We start from the raw sequence: 25,178 nt of genomic DNA on the forward strand, positions 1-25,178 counted from the left end.
CCTGAGCAGAGAGCTACTGACTGCCAGCCACCAGCTCTCTGAGAGGCACCGGAGTGCTGGGCTGTGGATTGGGCGAGAGCGGCCGGCTCAGGCTCTCAACGGCTCTCTGAGAGGCTGAGCCGGTCGCCCGTCCAGGCATATGGGCAGATCCCAACTTCATTGTCACGATCTTGCCCAAGCCAGAACCAGCCCTGTGACCTCAGCAGACAGCGGACTTGAGCCTGCTGTCTGTTGAAAATGGGTCACAGGAGTGAAAGATGAACTGCACTCCTGTGATCCACAGGAGAAGTACATCCAAATGAGCTTTGGCTGTACTTGTCCTTTTAATGTTCATTATTCTTCAGGTTTGATTATTAAAACATGTATCAACACCCAAAGCCTCTAGCAGAGCGGTGCACATAGACCAATGGAATAGTTACTCTTGCGTTACTCCATTGTTTGCACTATGCTATTTATGAGACACTCCACCTAAAGCTGATATTTTAAAGCCTAAATTTACTTTAAAAAAATGAATTAATAAAAATAAGCACAAGAAACATTACTGACCTTCAGCCCAGGTTCACACTGAGCTGCAGGAATAAATGAACTTGATTTCACTCCCGCGTGTCAGTCCCGATTTCGGCCACGATTTCAGAGAAATCTGGGCAGGTTTCTGCATAGATATCAATGTAAATCGCAGCCTGAAATCACAAAAGGTAGTACAGAAACAACTTTTTGAAATCGGTGCAGCGTCGCACCGATTAGGACGGTGCCATTTACGGCAATTGCCGCCGATTTGAGATGCGATTTGACATGTCAAATCGCATGTCAAAACACTCCAGGTGAACCAGGAAGATGTCTCAGGAAGATGTCTCTTGTGCTGCAGTGTCCTCCTCCTCCCTGCCACTGTTCTTGATTATACCCACCCTTTCTGCCCATCTCCTCCATTAATAGAAGCCAGTACTAGAGCTGAATGAAACATGATCTATGAATGGATGGGACAGAAACATCAAACATTCACCCTCCATTATAGATTGTAGATCCATAGATTGTGTTCTATTCACAGAAGCTGTAGTATCAGCTTTTTTGAATGGAGGAGATGGGCGAAAAAGATGGGCATAGCCAGGCACTCTTGAGGAATACCCATGAGTACCCGCCAAAGTTCCCTTAGCTCTATTAACCCCCACTGCACCAGAAGGTAATGGTGGTGGAGGTAGGGGGGTTTAGAGGCAGAAGATTTCTGCTAAAGGAGGACACAACAGCACAAGGGGCACATCTCACTAAGGTAAGTAATGTCACTTGCTGATTTTTTTTTTCGCCCTAATTTTAATGAGATGCCACTGATTGCTGGCTTGGGTATAGTGGTATAATATTTGCATCTATCACCTATGTTGTGCACAACTCATAATGCAGTGAGATGAATGCAATTTCTGCTGGAGTCAGAGATCGGAGATGCCACACTGGAGAGCAGAATCGGAACATTTGCCAGGAAGATCTCATTGTTGAAGTCTTCTGTAAGGGACCAGTATTAAAATATCTGTTTTGGATGGGCTAATATTTCATATAGTGCCATGGGGTAGGGCAGTAGCATTGAACTTTTTTGATGGAGAGACTGAGGCAATTAATTAAAGCGGTTTTAAACCTGAAAACAAAAATGTACTATAATGCAGCTTACAAATTCTTATGCCGCGTACACACGACCGGACTTTCCGGCAGAAAAGGTTCAACGGAATTCCGTCGGACATTCCGATCGTGTGTGGGCTTCATTGGACTTTTTCTTTCTAAAATTCTGACGGACCTAGAAATAGAACATGTTTCAAATCTTTCCGACGGACCCAATTTCTATCGGGAAAACCGATCGTCTGTATGCTAGTCCGACGGACCAAAAACGACGCAAGGGCAGCTATTGGCTACTGGCTATTGAACTTCCTTTTTCTAGTCCCGTCGTACGTCATCGCGTTCTAAACGAACAGACTTTGGTGTGATGTATATGTGTGTAGGCAAGTCCGTTTCAGCGGAACTCCGTCGGAAAGACTGTCAGAGTCTACTCTGACAGAAAGTCCGGTCGTGTGTCTACGTGGCATTAGATGTGGTAGCTAAATTCATTTTCTTTTTTTAGGCTTTTTCCCTTTATTTTCACCTGGTGAGCTGGCCAGTAAGTCTACTATTTGTCATCTTCATTTTAAAGCAGAATTAAACCCACTGATTTAACTGTTCTAAAAACAGACACATTCAGCCTAGATTCACACTGACAGCAAGTTACCCGCATGTCAGTCTGACTTCGGGAGTGATTTCAGAGACATCTGTGCGGGTTCCCGAAGTCGCCAAAAATAGTACAGGAACTACTTTTGGGAATCAGAGCGGTGCCGCAAAGTCGGCGTAGCACCTATTCGGATGGTGCCTTTCCTGGCAATAGCTGCAGATTTGGCATGCAATTTGACATGTCAAATCACATGCCAAATGGCACCAATGTGAACCTAGGCTCAAAGCATGCTATTAATGATAACTGTCCCGGTTAGCATTGTGTTTTTTTTTAGCTCTCAACTTATCTGTCAAGCCATCGCATGATTGGTGTCATAACTGATCACATGTGCAGCACCATGGCAACTGCAGATCAAACAGAGACAAAGATGACAGCTTCCTTGACTGTAAAGGAGAAGAGAGATTAGTTCTGCTTTAACAGACCAAGCTGGCCAGCAAAAGTGACAGTTATACAGTTGAGACAAACCATTTAACACTGACAGGAGTGCTTATATTAGTGAGCTTTTATTCACTTATGTAAAACCTTTATCGCAAATGGGGGGAAAAAAACTGCTACTGTAACTGCTTAAAAAGTGTTACCTGGAGATTGGCTTTAATTTGTTAGTCAAGTCCGTCTAGATTTGTTAGTGCATTTGTGAGTGGAGACACTCTAATACTGTATGTGTGTTACCAGCGGCATCATCTGGTGAAAATAAATTCTAAAAAAGAAAGTTAATGCAACCACATTTAAAGATTGGTAAACTGTGATCAATTAAATAAAAGTGGTTCTAAAGCCTAAACTTTTTTTTACCGTAATGCATTCTTTGCAGTAAGGTAAAAAATATTTAGGTTTAGAGGTCGACCGATATATCGGCCGGCCGATATATCGGCCGATATTTGGCGTTTTTTTACTTAATCGGCATCGGCCGATTGTGCTGATAAAAAAGGCCAATTGTAACTTCAGCCGTGACTTGCAAATGACTTCTGTAATAGAGTCAATGCAAGTTGCCTGAAAGTTATCTTCTCTCCTCCTCTGGGCAGCCTGCCAAGTCTGATAAGAAGATACATTGTATCTCTTCAAGTTCTTTTTTTATCAATAGACTGAACTCCGTGTAGGAATTCTCAGTTTAACCATTTAAAGACTAAATCTTTTCTGACACTTGTTGCTTACAGGTAAAAATCCTGTATTTTCTGCTAGAAAATCACTTAGAACCCCCAAACATTATATATATTTTTTTTAGCAGAGACCCTAGGGAATAAAATAGCGGTTGTTGCAATATTTTATGTCACGCGGTATTTGCGCAGCGGTCTTTCAAACGCAATTTAAAAAAAAAAAAATACAGTAATGAATTAAAAAAAAAAAACTAAGCAGTAAAGTTAGCCCATTTTTTTTTCGTCCAAAAGTTTTGATTACCTGTTTTTGTGTATTTAATATTTAAGATAGTTTTTTTTTTTTTTTTTTTTTTCTAAATTCTACATACAAGTGAACTGATTGGAGGTTTGTTTTGTTTAATGTTTAAATGTAAAAAATTTTCTGTATCACTTAAGGTTGCTTTCACACTGGAGCGGGCATGCGTTGATGGTAAAACGCTGCTAGTTTTAGTGGCGCTTTACCGTCATTTTAGCGGCGCTATTCGGCTGCTAGCGGGGCGCTTATAACCCAGCTAGCGGCTGAGGAAGGGGTTAAATGCGCCCCTGAAGCGCCGCTGCCAAAACGCTTTGCAGGCGCTTCGGCAGCGGTGCGCATTCATTTCAATGGGCAGGAGTGGTGGTATACACCGCTCCAAAGATGCCGTTTGCAGGACTTTTGTTTACATCCTGCCAGCGCATCGCCTCAGTGTGAAAGCACTCGGGATATCACACTGAGACTGCAGGGGAGCCATTTTACAGGCACTTTACAGGCGCTCTTTTTAGCCCAAAAGCGCCTGAAAAACGCCCCAGTGTGAAAGGGGTCTAACTGTTAGATTTTATGAGATGAAGGGAAAAAAAAAAAAAAAAAATCGGCCAAATATATCGGCCCAAAAAAAATCGGCATCACATATCGGAATCGGCCACCGCGATTTCTAAATATCGGCATCGGCCAGAGAAAAACCCATATCGGTCGACTTCTATTTAGGTTGCAGTAAGCCCCACTCCTTATACATACCTGAGCCCTTACTTGATCCACCTCTGTGCCCGTCTGCAATTCTTCTCTTTTCTCCCCACGCTCACAGGCTTGGCAGAGAGCAGAGGGAGCCATGGGCTTCTGCTGCTGTCAGTCAAATCATGTAACAGGGAGAGTGGGGGGGGGGGGGGCTGAGCCTGAGCCGCACTGTCTGTGTCTATAGACAATCCTGCAAGTATGCCACAATAGGAAGCGACTTCCTATGGTGGTACACCAAGAAGAGGAGCAGCCAAGAGCACTGGCGTGGGACCCCAGAAGAGGAAGATTGGGGCTACTCTGTATGATTCCATTGTACAGAGCAGGTATGTATAAACCTGTTTGTTTAAAAAAATAAAATAAAACAAGAGAGTTTACAATCACTTCAATAGCTTCATTGTTAACATTGCTCAGAAGCAGCCAAATGCAACCCTAAGGGTTCATTTACACTTGCTTCAGCTTCGACACACATTAACAGCTAGTTTACACTTGCTTCAAAACAAAGCTTCAGACAAGCTTTGTTAAAGCTCTCTGAACGCTAGTAAAAGCTCCTGTCACTAAATAAAATGGTTAGCTTTCAGTCCTGTTTACACCTTGCTTGTGCTTCAGGTTCGCTTCAAAAATTATACCCCATGTAGCTTTAGTGGTGCTTCAGAGCGTCTTCAAAGCCTCCATAGAAGTCTATGGCAAAGCTCGCTCGAAGCCTCACGAAAGCTCCACCAAAGGCTCATCGAAGCCCCATCGAAGCTCCACCAAAGCCTCATTGAAGCCTCATCAAAGCATCAAGCAAACGCAAGGTGTAAACAGGTCTGTAAGCTAACCATTTTATTTAGTGACAGGAGCTTTGACTGGCGTTCAGAGAGCTTTAACAAAGCCTGTCCGAAGCCTTGTTTTGAAGCAAGTGTAAACTAATCCTAACTCTAATGTTGGCCACACACATGGTTTGTCTGGCAATTCCTTCCATTTTCAGCCAGCTCAATTGATCAAATGGCTAAATAGATTCTATGGAAGGCACAAAAAAATTTTGGTGGTAGGTTGCCTTGACCCATTTTGATTTTTTTTTTTTTTTGTCACTGGAAGCTGCTTTGAAATTACTAGGAATTTGCTGTATCTATGAGCAGCCTAAAGCACTGTAAGAATAATCGGTTTAGTATTCCATCACTCACAGGTTTTGTCCAGTGTAGACTTCTCTAGTATTTGCCCAATACCTTCTCCAGCTGGCCTTGATTAATTAGGGTTGTGTACTTTTGTGTGTGTGTTCTAAGGAAACTTATTTGATTATGGATCCTTTTCTAATGGCTTCCTTTCATTTCTGTTTCTAGGTATCTGAGTGCACTGTGTTACCTTAAAGCATGGGAAATACTGCTAGAAATAATTAGATTGTTTAAAAGCAGCAAACATTTGAGGTGAGTGATTTAAACCTAGATAATTGCTTGTTTTATACAAAAGGACCCACTAGAATCTCCCACAGTGTCAATTTACACAGGTGTCCTTACATCTGTCATGTGACCGCACATCACTGTGCTGACAGGTGGAAGAAAAACTTTACTTTATGCGGCTAACATGATTTGATAATGTAAAAAGTTGACATAATGTTTAGATTAGGAATCCTTATAGTATTTCTAAATGTGTGATTGATTGTTTTTAATAATGCTACATCAAGAGAAATGCTTTAGTGAAATGTTAGGCCCCATTAATGACTTGGTGATGTGCTTATGCATTTTTTTGTGCATTTGTTGTACGACTGCATAGGGCGGGCTTCTCTACACTCGACAAATGCACCAAAGTAGCTCCTGCAACTTTTTTGGTTGTTGAGCCTCACATGTTTTTGTACTGCATCTGCTAGCCGTTTTTGGGGTGTCATTAAGAAATAATGGCATTTTAAGCGCGAGGTGCATTTTGCACACATTTCTGGAACCTGCAGGTGTGAATGGAGCCCTAATGTTATCCACAAAAAAATGCATTTGTGCTAAAGATACCCATCATCTGACTTTAAAGCCTCGTTAACACAAACAGATTTTCGGACGACCGTCTGTTTTTTGTTGCATGCTAGTCTTATGTCGAAAGTGAAGAAGTTACTCACCATACGAAAATTCTCGTATAACAGAATACAAGTTCAGAAGTGACGTAATGTGTTGAATAGTTTTGTATGTATTCTGTTGTTTCTGAGCATGCGTAGTCTTGCTCTTACGTTTTTTTTTCCCGGATGAAAACCATACTAATTAAACGAAAATCAGACGTTAAGTTCATGTACGACAAAAATTTTATAGTCTGTACATCCAGCATTTGTGGGATGAAAAATCAGAATCGACTGTCGAAAGCACCATAGTAATGATCCAAAAAGAGACAGATTGTTTCGGGGGGCAAAATTTTACCTCCGATTTTCGTGTGTACAGGCCTTTATTTACCCTATTGTAAACCTGATTCCACAGACTGTCACATGGGCCAGTAGACAGGACAGCACCACCTTGCCACTTTTCTGTGCTGTACAGCTCCACTGTTTGTATATAAAAGTCAGCAAAGATGGTAATACCCAACTTACACATTTATGTCACTTTTCTGTCGGTGTTCCCAGAATATATGATTCTTGCCATCCTGAGATACTGGAATATACTTCTTGCCACCTAAGTAACGCATGTAACAGCAGGAAAAGTGGGCTTAAGGTTTTACCTTCCTGACCAGACCATTTTACGCTATTCAGCGCTGTATGGATCAGCAACATGCCCGTACGTCGCTGGACTTAGGGAGGTTATACCTGCCGTTATACCCGCTGATGATGCCTGCAGCTGCTACCGTTTTATACTGCTGGTCAGCTCTCTTGTGTAACACCCTCTAATGTGCTACTAGCGGTAGTACAGGCAAACCATAGTCTGGCCCAGGGATAATGTGTAACACCCTCTAATGTGCTACTAGGGGTAGTACAGGCAAACCGTAGTCTGGCCCAGGGATAAACCTGAGTCACTAAATCTAGGTCAGGGTTATTAGAGGTTAGGGTGGATGACTCGGACAGCCCTCTGGTGCCCCCCCCCCCCCCAATCTGGAAAGTTATAGAACATTCTAGATACAAGTGGGTGGAGGTGACTAGGGGCTGTTCTGCATATTTGGAGGTCCTTGGCCGGGAAAGTGGGCCTGGCAGGCAACCAAGGAGCCCTCAAATATTGGCTGAGCCATGCAGGGCCATATTTAATACTGATTGAACCCTGGGCAAACATTTTCCTGCCCCCCCACTTCCATGCAATTTCGCTCTCCACCTGCTCTGAGACATACAATAAATAGCAGCTAGACTCAAAATCAGTTTACTGAATCAGATCAGGCAGCGATTGCGATTGGTTGCCAGAGGTTACAGTGTATCATTACTGCTCACTGACTGGCTGCTTGAGGTTACAGCACACATTATGTCTCACTGATTATATGCTAGAGGTTACAGTACATGACATCTGCTTGTTGATTGGTTGCTAGAGAATACTGCACATTATTACTGCTCACTGATTGGTTGCTAAAGGTTAAAGCACATCATCTCCTCACTGCCTGCACACCATGGACTGGGGGGGGGGGGTGAGGGGACCCTTCAATAGACAGAAGACTCCCAGGGATCCTAGGACTGCCACAGCTGTAGCAGGTCTCTCCTAAAGACAGCAGTGTGCTTAAGTCTTCATCCAACCTTGACCTGGGAAGTTTCCAGTGCACCAGTCGGGCAGGACTAGTGCAGAGTGTCAGTCAGGAGGACTGGGAAGAATAAGCAGACACATAGGCTGGTGATAGCCAGGTGAGCTAGCATTTTCTGCAGAAGTGCAGCTGGGATAAGTGTCTACAGGGAAGCAGGAGTTGCAGTGTACAGTTCACTCCACATGTGCTACTTTTCCAAAGGGACTGAGAGTTCTTAGCCTGTAATGGGCTGTTGCTAAGCTAACAAAAAGAGTGTTAGGAGTGAACCCAGCAGAGCTGTGCAAAGGAGTAAGATTTGTGCAGGAGGAAGAAATGGAAGCTATAAATAGGGAGGAAGTTGTCCCTGGATTTCTTGTTGCTGTTAATTTGGGCATCCAATAATCCCTACCCCATCCAAGTTCTCTTCCCCTAATAAAACAACAAAAACAAGCATGCAGCAAACAAACTGTACAGCAGTGGCAAACCATGACTTTTGCAACCCCCTACGGTGGTAGTTCTACACTTGTGAAAGCAATCCTAGTGGCTAACTAGCCGCTGGACTGCTTTTACAAGCCTTCAGCAGCTTGCTTGGGCTCTCCTGTCTCAACAGGAGACCCGAGCGACCAGCTGGCCTGTCCACCATTTGGTTGAAAAGCCAAACAAAGCCAGGTTAGGCTTTGATCTGTTCTCCACTATGTTAACTCGGAAGTGATGACCTGTCATCACTTCTGGTTTATGCAGATGTCAATGGCGCCATTTAAAAGAAATCAAAAGCATTAGAAAACACTGATCTTGGTGTTTTGAATGCTTTTAAGTACAGAGGAGGGATTTGGGTCCTATAGACCCCAGATCTCTCCATAAAGAGTACCTATCACATGCCAATTGCTGTCCCAAGGATGTTTACATTCCTTGTGACAGCGATGAAAGTGATTCAATTTTTTTTTAAAGCAACAGTGCAGATCATGGGTAGTAATTCTAGCACTGGACCTTCTCTGTAAATCTAAAGTGGTAACCTGTAAAGGCTTTTAAAGCACCACAGGCGTGGGCAATTTACTCAATTTACTCAGCGTAACAACATCTTTTAGATGTTAACAAACAGTTGAGTATCATATTGTGTTTTTGTGCATTAAAATTAAAGTATTTTTCCCAAAAAATTGCATTTGAAAAATCGATGTGCAAATACCGTGTGACTTTAAAAAATTGCTAAATTTGGAGGCCCTGGACTGCCAGGATAGTACAAACACCCCCCCCCCCCCCCCAAATTACACCTTTTTGGAAAGTATACATTCCAGGGTATTTGTTGAGAGGCATGTTGAGTCTTCAGAAGATGTTATTTTTTTGCCACAAGTTTTTTGAAAAAAAAAAAAAATTATTTTACATAAAGTTGACACTTTACTGAGATATTTCTCACATGTCATGGGTATACGTGGCATTACCCCCCCCCCCCCCAATAATCACTTTTTGGAAAGTAGACACTCCAAGGTATTTGATAAGAGGCATGGTAAGTATTTTGTAGATCTAATTTTTTGTCACAAGATTTTCAAATATGAAAAAAGCAAATAAGAAATACATTTTTATTTCTTTTTTATTTTTCCAAAAAACTTGTGGCAACAAATGAAATGCAATATATTTGCTATGTCTCTTAGCAAACACCATAGAGTGGTGGTTAAGGTTAATTTGTGCGGTGTTTGTACTATCCTGGCATTTTAGAGCGTCTGAAACTGTGATAGGTAGTCAGGAAATCAAATGTGAAAGTTACGCCTATTGTAGGCCTGAAGGTGCTCATTGGATTTTGGGCCCGTGTACATGAAGCCTTAAGGGTTCTAAAAACATTACGTGTGTGGCATTTGTAGTTTCTGCCACATGTTGGGCATACATGTAATGTTCTTTTTTTTTTAGTTCAGCTAGTATTTGCATCCTACTGCATCTAAGCATAAACGTGTGTTTTTAGCACTTCAGCAACATGGGCTTGGGCACGCCTGATTTTAGCAGGGACCTCTTCACCATCGTTCAAGCTAGCTGTCAAGGTGCCACTGCTTTTTACAGGTTCTTATTCTGAGCCTGATGCTCAAAGTGAGGCTTCCCATTTGCTCTCATCTGTCATGCTCAGAATCCTGTACGCTCCTCACTAGTGTACCTTTTTTTGGACATTTTGGGCACTAACTGTACAGGGACTAGTGCAGATTATGGGAAAAAGAGCTCCTGGCTAGCAATCAGGGACAGGCTTGCATTATATAAATAAAATGAACTGCTAGTGCTAGCAGAGATAAGGCCTGATCTTACTAATACTGCGGTTTTGAGGACAATGTATCAGGTGGCAGTGGTACTGACACTGCACTTGTTGAGGGAACTGAATGCAAGTGCTGACAGTGAACGGGGTAGATCCTGCTAACACTGTGTTTTTGGGGACACTAGTATACTTCTGACTGTGCCAGGATACTGACCCAGACAGAAACTGTACTAGTAATGGCAGCTACTTATAGTGTGACTGTGATAGTGTGGCGGGCAATCAGGGACTGATGTTAACTGACACTGGCTGGGGGGGACATTAAAAGCGGTGCTATGCCCTGGGGGAAAAAGTGACAAAGTCCAGCAGCATCCGCCGGGCCTTCAGAGAGCATGCGCTGCTGACCTCAGTGGCTGCATGCAAGGTGAATATCGCCTAAACCGTACAGGTTTAGGAGATATTCATTTTACCTACCAGTAAGCCTTATTATAGGCTTACCGGTAGGTAAATATGTGCAAGCGGGGTATACAACCACTTTAATTGACTCTAACTGACACTGATGTCACTAGTGACATTAATACAGTGATCAGTGATAATACTGTACACTATTACTGTACTAATGACACTGGCTGGGTGACAGGGGTGAACAGAAGAGCAATCAAGGGGTTAACTGTGTGCCTAATAAGTGGTATGTGTGCTGGCTTTTCTTCCTGATCTCAGCTGTGAACGGTAAGTGAGATCAGGGATCAGAACCAGCCAGTTGTAAGTAGTGGGTTTACTTACACACTGATCTCTGTGCTGTGGTTGGCCACAGCCATTAGCAGGTTCACAGCCAATATCATTGGCTGTGAGCCTGATGACAAACTTGTGCTGCGTCAAACCAAGGAGGGCGCACGCTCCTGCAAAGCCAGAGATTCCCCCCCCCCCCCGGCGTATGGGTATGTTATGGGGGAACAATAGAGCCACTAGCTACCAGTAAAAAATAAACTGCTAGTCAGCAAGTGGTTAGGAAGGATACTGATAACAGTACTGGAGCATGCACCTTAAAAAATAAGTCAACAATGGCAGCTATCCTAGCAGCTTCACTTTAAAATTAATATTTTTCTTGAATTTTTTTTGTGCTTGCATTTCTGTTTTATTCATGCAATTCTTATTAGCATTGTTAATATCCAAATTAATACATGACACAGACAAAATGATTTCCCGTGGGTGTCAAGTGGTATATAACCAGCTACGATGTTTTTCTGTACCCTATTGTGCTGTTTGCTGTAACATTTTTACTCAGGACTCAGACATATTCGTAGGACAATTCGTTCTTTGTAAAATGGCAAAATGAATGGTTAAATTACACAATTAATTGCTACTGTATGCCTTGAGATTCATATGTTCCACGCCAGTCTGCTACATTGTGCATCCATTATCGGAACTCAGACAAACGGAAGATGTCATTTAAAATCAGTCTGGTGTCTTCACACCATGCATCATGCTGATTTAATAGGAAATAGGTGGCATTGAAGAGAGCGCTTGCTTCATTCTGTCTCTTTTAATTTAGTTTCTGATGGTGACTCTACCGCCTCTGTGCTTCTCATCAGTTTCACAATATTATATAAAAATATATAGCACTGAAATTTCATACTTTCAGTGCCTTTTTTTAAATACTTGCCTTTTATTATTTGAAATATTCCTATTCTTATTTTTAATGAAATAACATTGTTTCAGGATTTGGTAACTGCAATCACTTCTATGGTAAAATGTTTTTTTTTAATTATTATTATTATTTAAATAATGAATATTCTTTCTATGTATTGATTTGTGAAGTGTACTTTAGCTCTAAAGCTTTCATGTTTATTACCAATGGGAATTTAAAGTGAATCTTAAAAAAAAAAAAATGATGTGGGTAAAAGCAGTCTTATCGGCATAAAGTTTGACATACTTCCTATCATTTTATAGAGAGGATGCTGAGATTTATGAATATAATACTTTTCTTGCAGTTTGTGGCTAAACCTGGTCCAATTTTTTGTACCCTACTATATGCTTGTTATGTGCTGCCATTCACACAGCATACCTACAAATTTATAATTTTAATATTTTACCTTTCTGTTTTTTGTTTCTTTAGAGCAGGCAGACTGTAGGGCCCGCCAGACACAGTGCAAAGTTCTTTCCTGCAACCACGGGTTACAGGAAAGAAATTCACACGATTCCCCCATCAACACAGACACTGCTGACAGGGGAATCCCTCCTGTTAAGTCATTGCCTGCTCCCGGTGGGGGGGCAGGGGCGGGGGAAGCCGCCCCTGCTGGGAGAAGACAGTGATTGTCGCTAGTGGTGATCGATCAACTTTGTACATTCAGCCTGCCCATTAATGGTTCGAATTTTGAACTGTGTATGGCCGGCCTAAGTTACTCTGAACAGATTGACTGTGCATACAAAGTGGGGACAGGCTAAGTTTCGCCTCATGACATTCAGTGCAGCGTCGCAGCCCTTATATCTTCAAAGAAGATCTATCATTAAATATTTTTTTTACTGTTCTATGTTACTGTTCATCGTTCTGTCACTGTTGTACGTAGTACATTGTCCGGTGTTGCTAAGAACTTTCTAATTCTAAGTCTGACCTGACTGCAGCTTGTCTCAGCTGTGAGCACTTCCACAGACAAGCAACTGCAAGAAGAATACAGAAGACTGGACAGGGTGTCATCATGTGCATTCCTTTTGCAGTTGCTTTTCTATGGAAGATACTCAGAGTCAAGACAAGCTGCAGTTATACATCCACATTCTCCTTCCTATTTATTGGTGGAATGTCCACAGCAGGAGGGGAGGGGGTCAGGTCAGACTTCATAACTAGATTTATAATAACTGAGCAACATGGGATAAAGTACTACATGTACTTTGTTCTATAAGATACAGAATGGGTAAAAATAATGGTAAATCTTTTTTTAACCCTTTGTTGGTGTTCAAATGTAATTGATAACGAGGTCTGGCAGCACAGTGCAGATAGGTTACTTATGATGAACAATAACTCCACAGCCCCCTTAACATAATATACAAGAGGAAAACTTTAGTTTTTGGAGAAAAGTGCAAGTAAATACAGAACATTGAAAAAATAATATGGTTTTCAAAAATTTTGTGTGACGTGCATTTGTTTTTATCCCCCTTTACTTTGATACCCCTAACTAAAATCTATTGGAACCAATTACCTTCAGAAGTCACCTAATTAGTAAATAGAGTCCACCTGTGTGTAATTTAATCTCAGTATAAATACAGCTGTTCTGTGAGGCCCTTTAGAAGTTTGTTAGAGAACTTTAGTGAACAAACAGTATCATGAAGGCCAAGGAACACACCAGACAGGTTAGAGATAAAGTTTAAAGCAGGGTTAAGTTATACAAAAATATCCGAAGCTTTGAACATCTCACGGAACACACTGTTCAATCCATCATCCGAAACTGGAAAGCGTATGGCACAACTGCAAACCTACCAAGACATGGCTGTCCACCTAAACTGGCAGTCCGGGCAAGGAGAGCATTAATCAGAGAATGCCCCATGGTAACTCTGGAGGAGCTGCAGAGATCCACAGCTCAGGTGGAAGAATCTGTCCACAGGACAACTATTAGTTGTGCACTCCACAAATCTGGATGGAAGAGTGGCAAAAAAAGCAATTGTTTAAAGAAAGCCATAAGAAGTCCTGTTTGCAGTTTGCAAGTAGCCATGTGGGAGAAGAAGGTGCTCTGGTCAGATGAAACCAAAATTAAACTTTTTGGCCTAAAAGGAAAACGCTATGTGTGGCAGAAAACTAACACTGCACATCACCCTGAACACACCATCCCTGCCGTGAAACATGGTTGTGGCACCATCATGTTGTGGGGATGCTTTTCTTCAGCAGGGACAGGAAAGCTGGTCAGAGTTGATGGGAAGATGCAAGGAGCCAAATACAGGGCAATCTTAGAACAAAATCTGAGTCTGCAAAATACTTGAGACTGGGGTGGAGGGTCAGCTTTCAGCAGGACAACAACCCTAAACATACAGCCAGAGCTACAATGGAATGGTTTAGATCAAAGCATGTTCATTTGTTAGAATGGCCCAGTCAAAGTCCAGACCTAAATCCAATTGAGAATCTGTGGCAAGACTTGAAAATTGCTGTTCACAGATGCTCTCCATCCAATCTGACAGAGCTTGAGCTATTTTGCAAAGAAGAATGGACACAAATTTCACTCTCTAGATGTGCAAAGCTGGTAGAGACATCCCCAGAAAGACTTGCAGCTGTAATTGCAGCGAAAGGTGGTTCTACAAAGTATTGATGCAGGGGGGCTGAATACAAATGCACGCCACACTTTTCACATATTTATTTGTAAACAATGTTGAAAATCATTTATCTTTTTCCTTCCACTTCACAATTATGTACCACCTTGTGTTGGTCTATCACATAAAATTCCAATAAAATAAAATTCCAATAAAATACATGTATGTTTTTGGCTGTAACATGACAAAATGTGGAACATTTTAAGGGGTATGAATACTTTTCCAAGACTCTGTATTTAGGCAGCAACTTTTAATTTTTTTAAAGTTTTACTATGTGAATGTAGCAAATATAGGGTAGGTGCTATTGCAATTTGGCTGTAAAAGTGAAAATACACTTTAAGCTATGTGTCATGTGTCTGTGTGGGGGAGCTCTCCTGTCACTTTCATTGTAAAATTCTGCAGTATGTGCAGAAAAAATTCATTTCTATGCTACTTTGATGTAATCTGTTTTCAGTTTAACACTGTAAGAATTTAGCCACTGTTCATCATTAAATAAATTACCCTTTTCTCATTCTCAATACTAACAGCATTAGGTTAATAAAACAGCATGGCAAATTAATCACAAAAGTAATACATTTTTTGTTTGCATTTATGTATTTAACCAAAAAACCTCACACAATGGACACAGGCAGAAGATCGCTGAATAACAAAGAGTTAGGGAAAGGTGTCAGGTACAGTAGAAACACATAAGTACCAAAAATAGTCAGTACTGTCCTGAGCTAAAGACAAACTGAGGTGTTGTGTGGATATATCTGGTAAATGGCATATATATATAGAAACTAGCCTGGAACTAGAAAATGTTGGATGGATTATAGTTACCAATACGTGAGTAGTTTTTCAATGACGGACGAAATGAGGACTAAAGAAGGGACATCTGGGGAAGGGAGAGGAGTAAGTAGCAGAGAAAAAAGAGAGAACAAGAAAAAAGAAATAAATAATTTGAAGGGTGGGGGGAAATCAGTTTGGGGGGTAAGGAAGAAGAGGGGGAGTGGTGGTTTTCTAAACCCTGGCCCCCTCTCTAGACCACAGCTCGCCCTTCAGAATCAACTAATAGTCTTATAACATAGGGTCAAAGCTTCATTGTGACCATGTAGAATAAAAACAATCCAGCAAAATAGGTTTGCCATAATCTGTCACTTGTGCCTCTGTTGGAGGAAATAAGACTATTCGTATACTTGACTATGAGTATGTTTACTTTAGCTATCCAATGAGCTGTAGAAGGGGCATGTGATTGTTTCCACCCATTTGGGCTTCAACTCTTTGTAGAATGGCGGATGATCCAGTAGTGCAAAGTGCATACATTTTTAAGAGATGCGACAAGACTAGAAACATGTTAGATATCCCAGGTGTAGTTCCACATCTCCACCATTATTCTGCAGTTGTTAGGAACATCTGGTGTAGGACCTGTGACGTTCTACACCAGCATGTTAGAAGTTTAAAGGGGTTGTAAAGCTACATTTTTTTTAACTATATTTGATCTATATGCTGCATAGATCAGTAATATAGCTGTTATTCCTGCCGAAATGTTCGATTTACCTGTTATATACATAGCCTTTTTTCTGCACTTCCTCCTTTCTTCTGTGTATGATCTCCTCAGCTTCCAGTTTTTAGAGCACGCTCCCTGCAGCAAGGTCACGTCATCAAAGGAACTACAATTTCCTTGATGCTTAGCGGCATCGCGCATGCGCAGTGCCGCTTTTTCAACATGTGAGAGAACAGGAACGAGCCTTGTTCTTATTTCTATTACAGCCTTCGGTGCACAGACACCGCCCAGCAGCAACGCCCATTCCTGCCTTCCCAGCACACCCATAGACTGAAACAACACTTACTAGTTACTATGCAAGGGGACAGAGTAAAAACGGGGCTGTGCTGCTGAGATGGTCATTCAGATTACAATACTATGGCATGGGAGGCAAAGCTACAGCGTCTTAGACACGCCCGCGGCTCCCCTGCCTCCCGTGCCTGTGAACGCTGACAGCGTCTCCCTGCAGGCTCAGATGATGGGGGCAAGCTTCTAGAGGAGGAACAGGAAGTTGAAAATTCACACACAGAAAAAAAGCATTTACAAAGGAAAACGAAGGAAAAGGTAAGTGAACCAACAGTACACTACCTTAAAGGAACATATTTAGAAAATAAAAATTGAACCTTTACAACCCATTTAAAGCTAGATTCCTGATATTGTGTACATATTGAGGTTTTCTGCACATAATAAATTATTCTATCTTGTTGTTCAGATGATTGGGATAAGTGTAAATCTTGGTTCTACCTCGCTATTTACAGTGGAATAAAGTTTAATGGTGGTGAAATCAAAGATTGTACATCAAGGAGACCTATCTAAGAGGGCCTTGTTGTTCACATTCCCTTACAAACCATGTAAGAGGTCAGACGAACTTGTCTGCAAATGGTAGGGTTCTAATATAATGTAATAGCTGTGTTGTTCGCCGAAAACCTAAATGTGTAGGGTGGGTGTCTGTTAGGTGTTCAGGCCATTGTCTGGAAGACATCAAATCCCAGGCTCAGGGTCACCCAGATCTAATATGACCTTTTTGATAACCTTGAGAAATATACCATCGGTTTGAGTTTTCATCTTTGTTGCTACTGAGGATGTGGGTGCTCCTAGGTATTTACTTGATAGACATATAATTACAGGTACTGTATCTGGCCACCAAGAAAAAAAAATATAAATGAAAAGTAGACCTTGTGGTAAAAAAAAAATCTAAAATACATCTCTGGAAGGCCCAGTGGTGTAGAATATAGCACCAGAGGTATCCAATAATGCCTCAGGCTTAGAAAACTACATAGGGCCTGTGTTTGTAGGAAAAGAAATAGTGCTCCATCATTGGCATTGGTGGATGGCATAGTCCCAGTTGTTGGTATCAGTGAAAGGAATAGTGCACCTTCATTGGTGCCAGTGGAAGGAATAGGTCCTCATGCCTGCTGTCAGTGGAAGGAATAGTGTCCCATCATTGCTATTAGTGGGAGGAATAGTGCCCTACTGTTGGTGTAAGGGGAAGGAAAAGTGGCCCATCATTGGTTTCAGGGGAAGGAATCATGTTTCAGTGGAAAGAATCATTGGTGTCATTGAAAAGAATAATGCCTCAGATCAGTGGGAAAAATAGTGCCCCAAGGCCTGTATAAAGGTAAGCAAAGGGCTGCACATGGCTGGTGGGTTGCAGTTTGGTGACCACTGGTAGAAAAAGAATAGAGCAGGAAGCTGCTAGGGCTGTCCATGGTTAATTTGTTGCATTTTACAAAGATGAATGTCAGCTTGAGTCTTTGGTAATCTATGCCCTCTTCCTGTTTGCTTTTTACAATGGCAGTGAAGGAGGAGGTTAGGTTGTGAATGGTTAGGTGAGACCAGCACATTCCTTCTGGGGAGAGAGATCATTCAGCAAAACTGGAAAGAGAAAGGGTGTTGTCAGACTTGTAACCTGGCTTCAGCACTGGTTCCTCCTTTTTTTTGCAGCATGTACTTGCTTTCATTATTGCTTCCAGCCTGTGTTTACAAGGGAGATAGGATATTAGTATCTGACAGTGCCTTTCCGAAATACACAACAGTTTGGCCGTGCATACCCTTTCTGCTTCCTCTTTTGCAATATACTGGCTGTTACAAAGTAGTAAACCCATTTTAAACATAATTAATACCTTAAGTTTGTTAAACGCTTACATGTCAGGTTTAATTTTTTATGTCATGATGCATAATGATGATTTTTTAAATCTGAGAGTAAACTAAATTGTTCTGCGGCAATCTTCAATGGCAAGCCATTTCTATATGGATACAAGATTTTTTCTAGCTTTTCATCTGCAGCATTAACAAATGTCAAGAACAATTATGTTTTAAGAATGGAGGTTCGCGTAACGCTTTGTTAAAGAGATATTTAACATATGCATTTTTCTTTTTTGAAATTGGGTCACACTCCATTAATTTGCTAAAAGAATTATGATAATTAGATGCAACATTTATAGTTAAAGAAAATGGGGAAACAATAGAGACCAGATCATCTTTAGAATATAAATTGGGTATAATTATGTGCACATCTTCAATGCTTTCTTGCATGTTAATTAAACATTTTCAAATACATTGTTATTTTAAATTTGCCTAAGGGTGATCTTTTGAATTAAAACTGTGCAACTTGTGGTGAACTGTAAAGTGAAAAACTACAACAAGATACATGGTTAATTTGCAGTATAAATCAAAATTTATATTTGCGTGACTTCAGGGCTTTAAATACCACAAACTACATGCATGGAGCTGGTATACCTATTATTTGGACATGAAATTAGTAAAATAAATGTCACCATAAATCATTACAGTGGGATATATTTACTAAAGGAATAGAAACTGTTCAATTTTGGAATGTGTAGGTATACAGTACTTTGCAACATGAATGTTTACTTGGCTTAGTCAAATAAGGTGAAGCCATGTTCACTTTGAATATACAATCATATGCAAGGGAAATTAAATAAATAGCATTTTTGCTTGCATGTGGGCTCTTAGGCCTCGTACACACGTTCGGATTTTCCGCAGACAAAGCCTCGGACTTTTGTCCGAAGGGCGTTGGCTAAAAACTTGTCTTGCATACAAATGGTACACAATTGTCTACCAACAAACAGGAACATAGTGACGTTCCTTCTGCTAATTTCGTGTTAGTAGAAGTTTGGTGAGTGTTGATTCGCGCTTTATATTTTGCGCTTTTCAGTTAGTTTCTGAATGGCTGTTCGTCAACCAGACATATTGTGTAATCGGAGGAGATAACATGTTATTTATTATTGGCCTTGGAGTTTTTGCTTTGACCCAAGTCCAGTCCAGAAACAGGAGGAGGAGGATTTCTTGGACTAAAAATGTATTGCTTTATTAATTGTGGCCAATTATGTCATATGCCTTTGCTGCGGGAGCTCCAGGAGAATAATCCGGATGATTTTCGGAATTATCTCTGGATGACGGACCCCTGCTTTCACCAACTCTTGGCATTGTTGACCCCTATATTAAGAAGCAGGACACATGCATGAGGCTTTTATTTTATTTTTTGGATGAATAATGATTTGATTTGGTATATTTTCTATATTTTTGGATGCATAGAATGCACTTTTTGGTTAAGTTCTATTGGCAGATAGCATGTCTAATTTTATTTGTTTTCTTTTTTTAATGCACAATAAAAAAAATGGTGTAGAATAATACTTGACTATGTGTTTCACTTCAAATGACAGTTTGGGAATAGGCAGTTACATTTAAAAAAATACAGTGTAAAATTAACAAGGGACACCAACATAGTTGTATCTTTGATCTTAAAAACTACGTGATAATGGTGTAGTGGTAACTTGCCCAAGATTTAAAAAAAAAAGCATAATAATATTATTCTTGATATCACTAGAAAATAAAAGCCTTTTAAAATACGTTTGGCAGAACTACAACAGTATCACCAGCAAAGCAGCTTCATTATTATCTCATTAAAGAAGAAGAGAATTGTGCGCTGTATTTCGAGATTTCATAATTTGCCGCGTCAGGAATGTTAATTCTTCATTACAAATGCTAGTTTACAAGACTGGCCGCTGCTGGCTCGTCCTTGCTTCCAAGCATGCGTGTTTGTACTTTGGACTTTTGTCTGACGGACTTGTACATACATACGACCGGAAAATCCGACAACAGACATTTGTCTGCAGAATATTTATAAGCCTGCCATCCAACATTCGTCCGCAGAAAATCCAACAACAATTGTCTGATGGGGCATACAAACGGTCGGATTTTCCGCCAACAGCCTGTCATCACACAATTCCTGTTGGAAAATCAGATCATGTGTCAAAGCTTTAGTCCTCATCCTCTGCACTGCAATGGTTAAATGCTTGTTACGTCAAGGGGTGGATGAAAAAGCTGCATTGCTTGTGTTACCGCTGATCCGGCTGACTCCAGTGCTGTCGTCACCTCCCTCAGGCATTCTGGGATATGGGTGGTCCCTCTGCATCATCATGTATAATGCAGGGTTATGAATCATGCATTGCATGTGCAACCTTGCAATATTACCCGTGCATTGTATGTAGAGGAGACAGGAGTGCACCTTAGGGGGCTTTGTCGGACTGATGGCATCACTGGAGGGACCCTGCCATAGCAAGGAAGAAGGTACTATAGTTTATTCCTCAAATCTGAGGCAAAAATTTGTATTTAACCCTTGCAGTTTGGGTGGGGGTCCCGCTGCAAGATTTTTTTCTTCTTGTGCCCAGAGTTGGGCTTTAAGCATACATTCACTTTTAGCCACTTCAATACCAGGCACTTTCGCCCCTTCCTGCCCAGGACAATTTTCAGCTTTTAACGCTGTCGCACTTTGACAATTGCGCGGTAATGAAACACTGTACCCAAACTAAATTTTTATAATTTTTCTTCCCACAAATAGAGCTTTCTTTTGGTGGTATTTGATCACCTCTGAAGTTTTTATTTTTTGCGAAACAAACTAAAAAAAAAGTTTTTCTTAGTTTCTGTCATAAAATTTTGTTTTCTCCTTCGCTGATGAGGTGGCACTGATGTGCACTGATTTTTTATGTATGTAACCAGCTGTTTTTTTCTGTATAGAAGCGTGTATAATTGGAGGACGTATGTATTTTTTCCTTTTATCTCTTTTGTTCATATTCTCTGTTTGTTTCTTTGTTTTTCTTTTTTGTTTTTTTTTTTTTTGTTTTTTATATTTCCTGACAAATGTGTCTTTGTGCCCTTTTGGTTCCGGTCCGAATGATGCATCGCATCCTGGCACCTGCCCACTACGTCTCTTACTCGGCGCACGGGAGCCATTCACGTCTTTCATGACGCGTTCGGCATCTTCTCCAATGAGGCTAGGAAACCAGGCTCTGCCTAGTTTCCATGGCTTCAAACGTGCGCCACGAGACGCCATTGTGGGATGCCATCGCCAACACGTCATGCTGCGTGGGCCTTCTGCCCGACGTCACCACGCCGTGCCCGGCGCCTTGTGACGCCGGTTAGCTTCCTCCTTCCATCAGGCAAACATGGCGGAGACGCTATTCGTGCGCCAAAGTTTCGGGATGAGCTCCACTGATGGCCGCCCCTCCCCACACCTCCTTCAGGATTGGCCAACAGATCTCAGGTACACCCCCTTTCCCAAAAACCTTTTTTTTCTTTTTTTCTTTGGAGCAAATGACGCTATTACTTGTTAGCTGCAGTTTAGCATCACCGTCTGTATGCATACATATGCAAGCCACTGGGTGACTTGACAGTGATGTCTTTCCTGCCTCTTTCCTGCCTCTTTCCACCCCTCAAATCCCCCGTCCCCCGTCGTTTTGTTTTTCTTTTATCACTTTCCCCCTCTCTTTTATTTTATAGGCCTTGCAATTGCCTTTTGGTATACCTTGGAGTATAAATCCCTGCCTTTTTGAAGTTGGTGTTATTACTTCACCAGCAGGTCCTTCTCCCCCATCTTTTCCAACATCTAACAACAGGCAAGGGAATGTATGATCTAACATTCAGAGCAAACTCAAGTTTTTTCTGGTTTCATTATCAGAGTAACTTTTTCTTTTTTCATTTCTGTCTCCAGCCATACTTAGTCGCTTCTGGGCCATATGTGGGAATTCTTTGGGGCTGTCCTGGAGCGCACTTTGTGAGCGACTATTGTGGGGCCTTGGGTTGCTCTGCTGGGTGCATTTCCCTCTTACTGGACCCAAATCGGCGACTTCAGACAGTAGCATTCTCCCAACCTTTTTAATCGGGATGCAACATTTCTGAGTTTCTATGCAAGTTGGACGGTCAGTTGTTGTATATATAATTGAGTAACTGATGTTATGTCTATTTTTGCAAATGTATATATTTTTATACTTTTTCTTTATCAATTTAAGATGTATTTACGTCCTGCTGTAAAACCACGTACCCCTGAAGAAGAGAATTAATATTGCAGACTCGAAACGCATTGGATTATCTCTGTTGTCCTCTGCTCAACAGAGTAGTGGTTATTTTCAACTGCCTTGTTTTTGCATATTTCTCTATTTGCATCCCATGTATATTCTATGTAGTGCACACTCTAATTTTTAACCATATTTTTATAAAACTAATATTTTTACGATAATGGTATGACCTATAGATGACTATTACCCCTTTAAAGTCCCATTTAGAGGAAAACTTTGTGCAGTTTATTCTGATAGGCACTGATGAGGCGCCACTGATGGGCACTGATGAATTGGCACTGATAAGGTGGCACTGATGAGCACTGATGAGGAGGCACTGATATGTAGAATTGATGGGCACTGATAGGCGGCACTGATATGCAGCACTGATGGACACCTATAGGCGGCACTGATGGGCACTGATAGGCGGCACTGATGGGCACTGATAGGCGGCACTGATGGGCACTGACAGGCAGCACTGACTGGCGGCACTGATGGGCACTGATAGGTGACACTGATTGGCACTGACAGATGGCACTGATGGACACTAATAGAAGGCACTGATGGGCAGCACTGATGATGAAGTACTGACAGGTGTTATTGCTGGGCACTGATTTGCTCTGTGGTGGGCTCTGATTGGCACTGTGGTGGGCACTGAGAGTCTTTATTGAGGGGGCACTGACTGGCAGCTTTTGGGCACTGATTGGCAGCTCATGGGCACATCTGAAGGGGGTTGTGCTGATAATCAATGTGCTAATAATCAGCACAGACCCCCCCTCTGACAGGGAGAGCCGCCGATCGGCTCTCCCTGTCAGCGTGAACCGAGGAATGCCGTTTACCAGCACTTGGTTCACGCGATGATCAGCTGTGATTGGTCACAGCTGATCACGTGGTAAGAAGCCTCTGTCAGAGGCTCCTTACCATGATTGGAGATGCGGCATGTTATCTTGCTGGATGTCATATGACGCCCAGTCAGGATAACAGAACCATTTCCTGGCCGTCAGTCTGCTATAAGCCGGGCGGGAAGTGGTTAGGTAAATTCTTTTAGTAAATTAACCCTATTTTCCTCATTTATCTAAATTAAAGCGGAGCTCAAAAGGGGAAGCTCCACTTATCTGCCTCCTCTACCACATTTGGCCCCTGGGGGGGGGGGGGGTACCTGATTTTGACCCCTCTCCTCCCCCCGCAGCCGGGCTAATTAGGGCTTTGCGCATGTGCATTAGGGAACTGGCTGTGAAGTTGCACGGCTTTCCCTTAGTGGAGATGGCGGCAGCATCCGATAGCCAATTGAAAAATTAGCTCGGGTGAAGACACCACTGGATTCCTAGACAGGTAAATGCCCTAATATTAAAAGTCAGCAGCTACAGTATTTAATTTTTTCTGCAGGAGCCCGGAGCTCCTCTTTAAGAATCAGAAAACTTCTCTTAAATATATTAACCTTGATACCTTTCTTCCTCCTTTCTGATTTTTTTTTTGTCTTCCACTCATTGCCATTACCATTTTCATCCACAAAAGAGTCTTCAGGATTATTTAGGGTGAGGTTCAGATGTGCGCAGTGTGTTTTTTTCCAACCTCACATTTTTATGCATGTTTTACACGCGTTTTAGGTGCGCTGCCATTAAGCTCGATTAGAATGCACATTTTATGAAAGTGCATCAAAGATGCAGCATACAGTACAGTAAAACACACATAAAAGCATGATACAGAAAAAAAAATGGACTGCACACATGTAAATTTGTCCTTAAAGCGTTTAATACCCCAACACTTCATATTCCTGATATGTGCCTGCTGGACCATGTACTTGTATGAGAAAGTATCCTGTTCTCTTTGTATTGCTTCCTTTATGTGAAATCCCTGGTGTTCCTGCTAGTCTTCTTGCTTTCCTGTTAAAAACTGACCACACTAAGCAGGATAGCACACTGTAGTCAGTTCTCTAGCTGTGCTAGGAACTCAGTATGCTCCCCTCCAATTATCACACTTGTTCTGACATGCCCCTGCGGCACAGCCATTCACTGGGAAGTGTGCTACTGCTTCTCCTCCCCCCAGCTCTTATATAGCTGAGAACAGAGGGAATGTAATCAATTATAAAAAAGGGAAAAAAGGTATTTATCATTTTTTTAAATCTATACAAAAAATATTTTGCATCTAATTTCTATTTTAAACTGAATGGGCTGCTTTACAAGGTGATCATTTACAATCACTTTAACTTTTCTCCTTGCAGTATGCTGCTTTTTTAGTAGAATATTTTTTTGTCCCCAAACTTACACACCTCCACCATGATTGAAGGTTGGGCACAGCACACTTTCTAAGGAGCATATCCACAAATTATAGATGTTCTGGTAATTTACAATGTGAACATAGATTATTTCTAGTTAGAAAACTGTCACTCTTGCATAAATTCATTGTTTTTAATAATGCGAAATGTGTAATGGTGCTGTATCAAGTAATGTGATATCTTTTAATATGGATATTTGAATAATTTAGTGATGTGTCCCTTGCAATGTTTGTGAACAAGTATAAATGTGGACTGTAAAAACAGATCATTTCGTTTTTAGAAAAGCTGCATTAGTGAGTGTGGTGTTTAGTTTATAGTATTTCTATGTATATCCTTTTTCCTTTGTTAATGCAGTTACCGTACATTCGTGAGCAATGACCCTGCATGAAACCATTCAGGGTATCTGTGTCTGTTGTTCCTCCTGATTATGTGGCCATTGCCATGCCTCATTAAAGAAGATCATAGAACTTGACCCAAGAAACTCAGTTTTCAAGTATCCC

At 41.4% G+C, this 25,178-nt stretch overlaps 1 protein-coding gene across 16 annotated transcripts in view; it reads left to right on the forward strand.

The window, feature by feature from the left end:
* Positions 1-25,178, forward strand: part of NRCAM (neuronal cell adhesion molecule) — a 320,212-nt gene that overhangs the window by 71,325 nt on the left and 223,709 nt on the right. For 15 of the 16 annotated variants that reach the window (XM_073619920.1, XM_073619921.1, XM_073619922.1 and 12 more), the window contains exon 2: positions 5,683-5,766. The exons of the other annotated variant lie outside the window; for it this stretch is intronic. The gene's annotated coding sequence lies outside the window, so the exon portion shown is untranslated. The remainder of the gene's footprint in view (positions 1-5,682; positions 5,767-25,178) is intronic. 16 annotated transcript variants of the gene reach the window in all.

The sequence above is a fragment of the Aquarana catesbeiana genome, linkage group LG03, assembly GCF_042186555.1.
Source record: "Aquarana catesbeiana isolate 2022-GZ linkage group LG03, ASM4218655v1, whole genome shotgun sequence".
NCBI classification, from domain to species: Eukaryota; Metazoa; Chordata; class Amphibia; order Anura; family Ranidae; genus Aquarana; species Aquarana catesbeiana.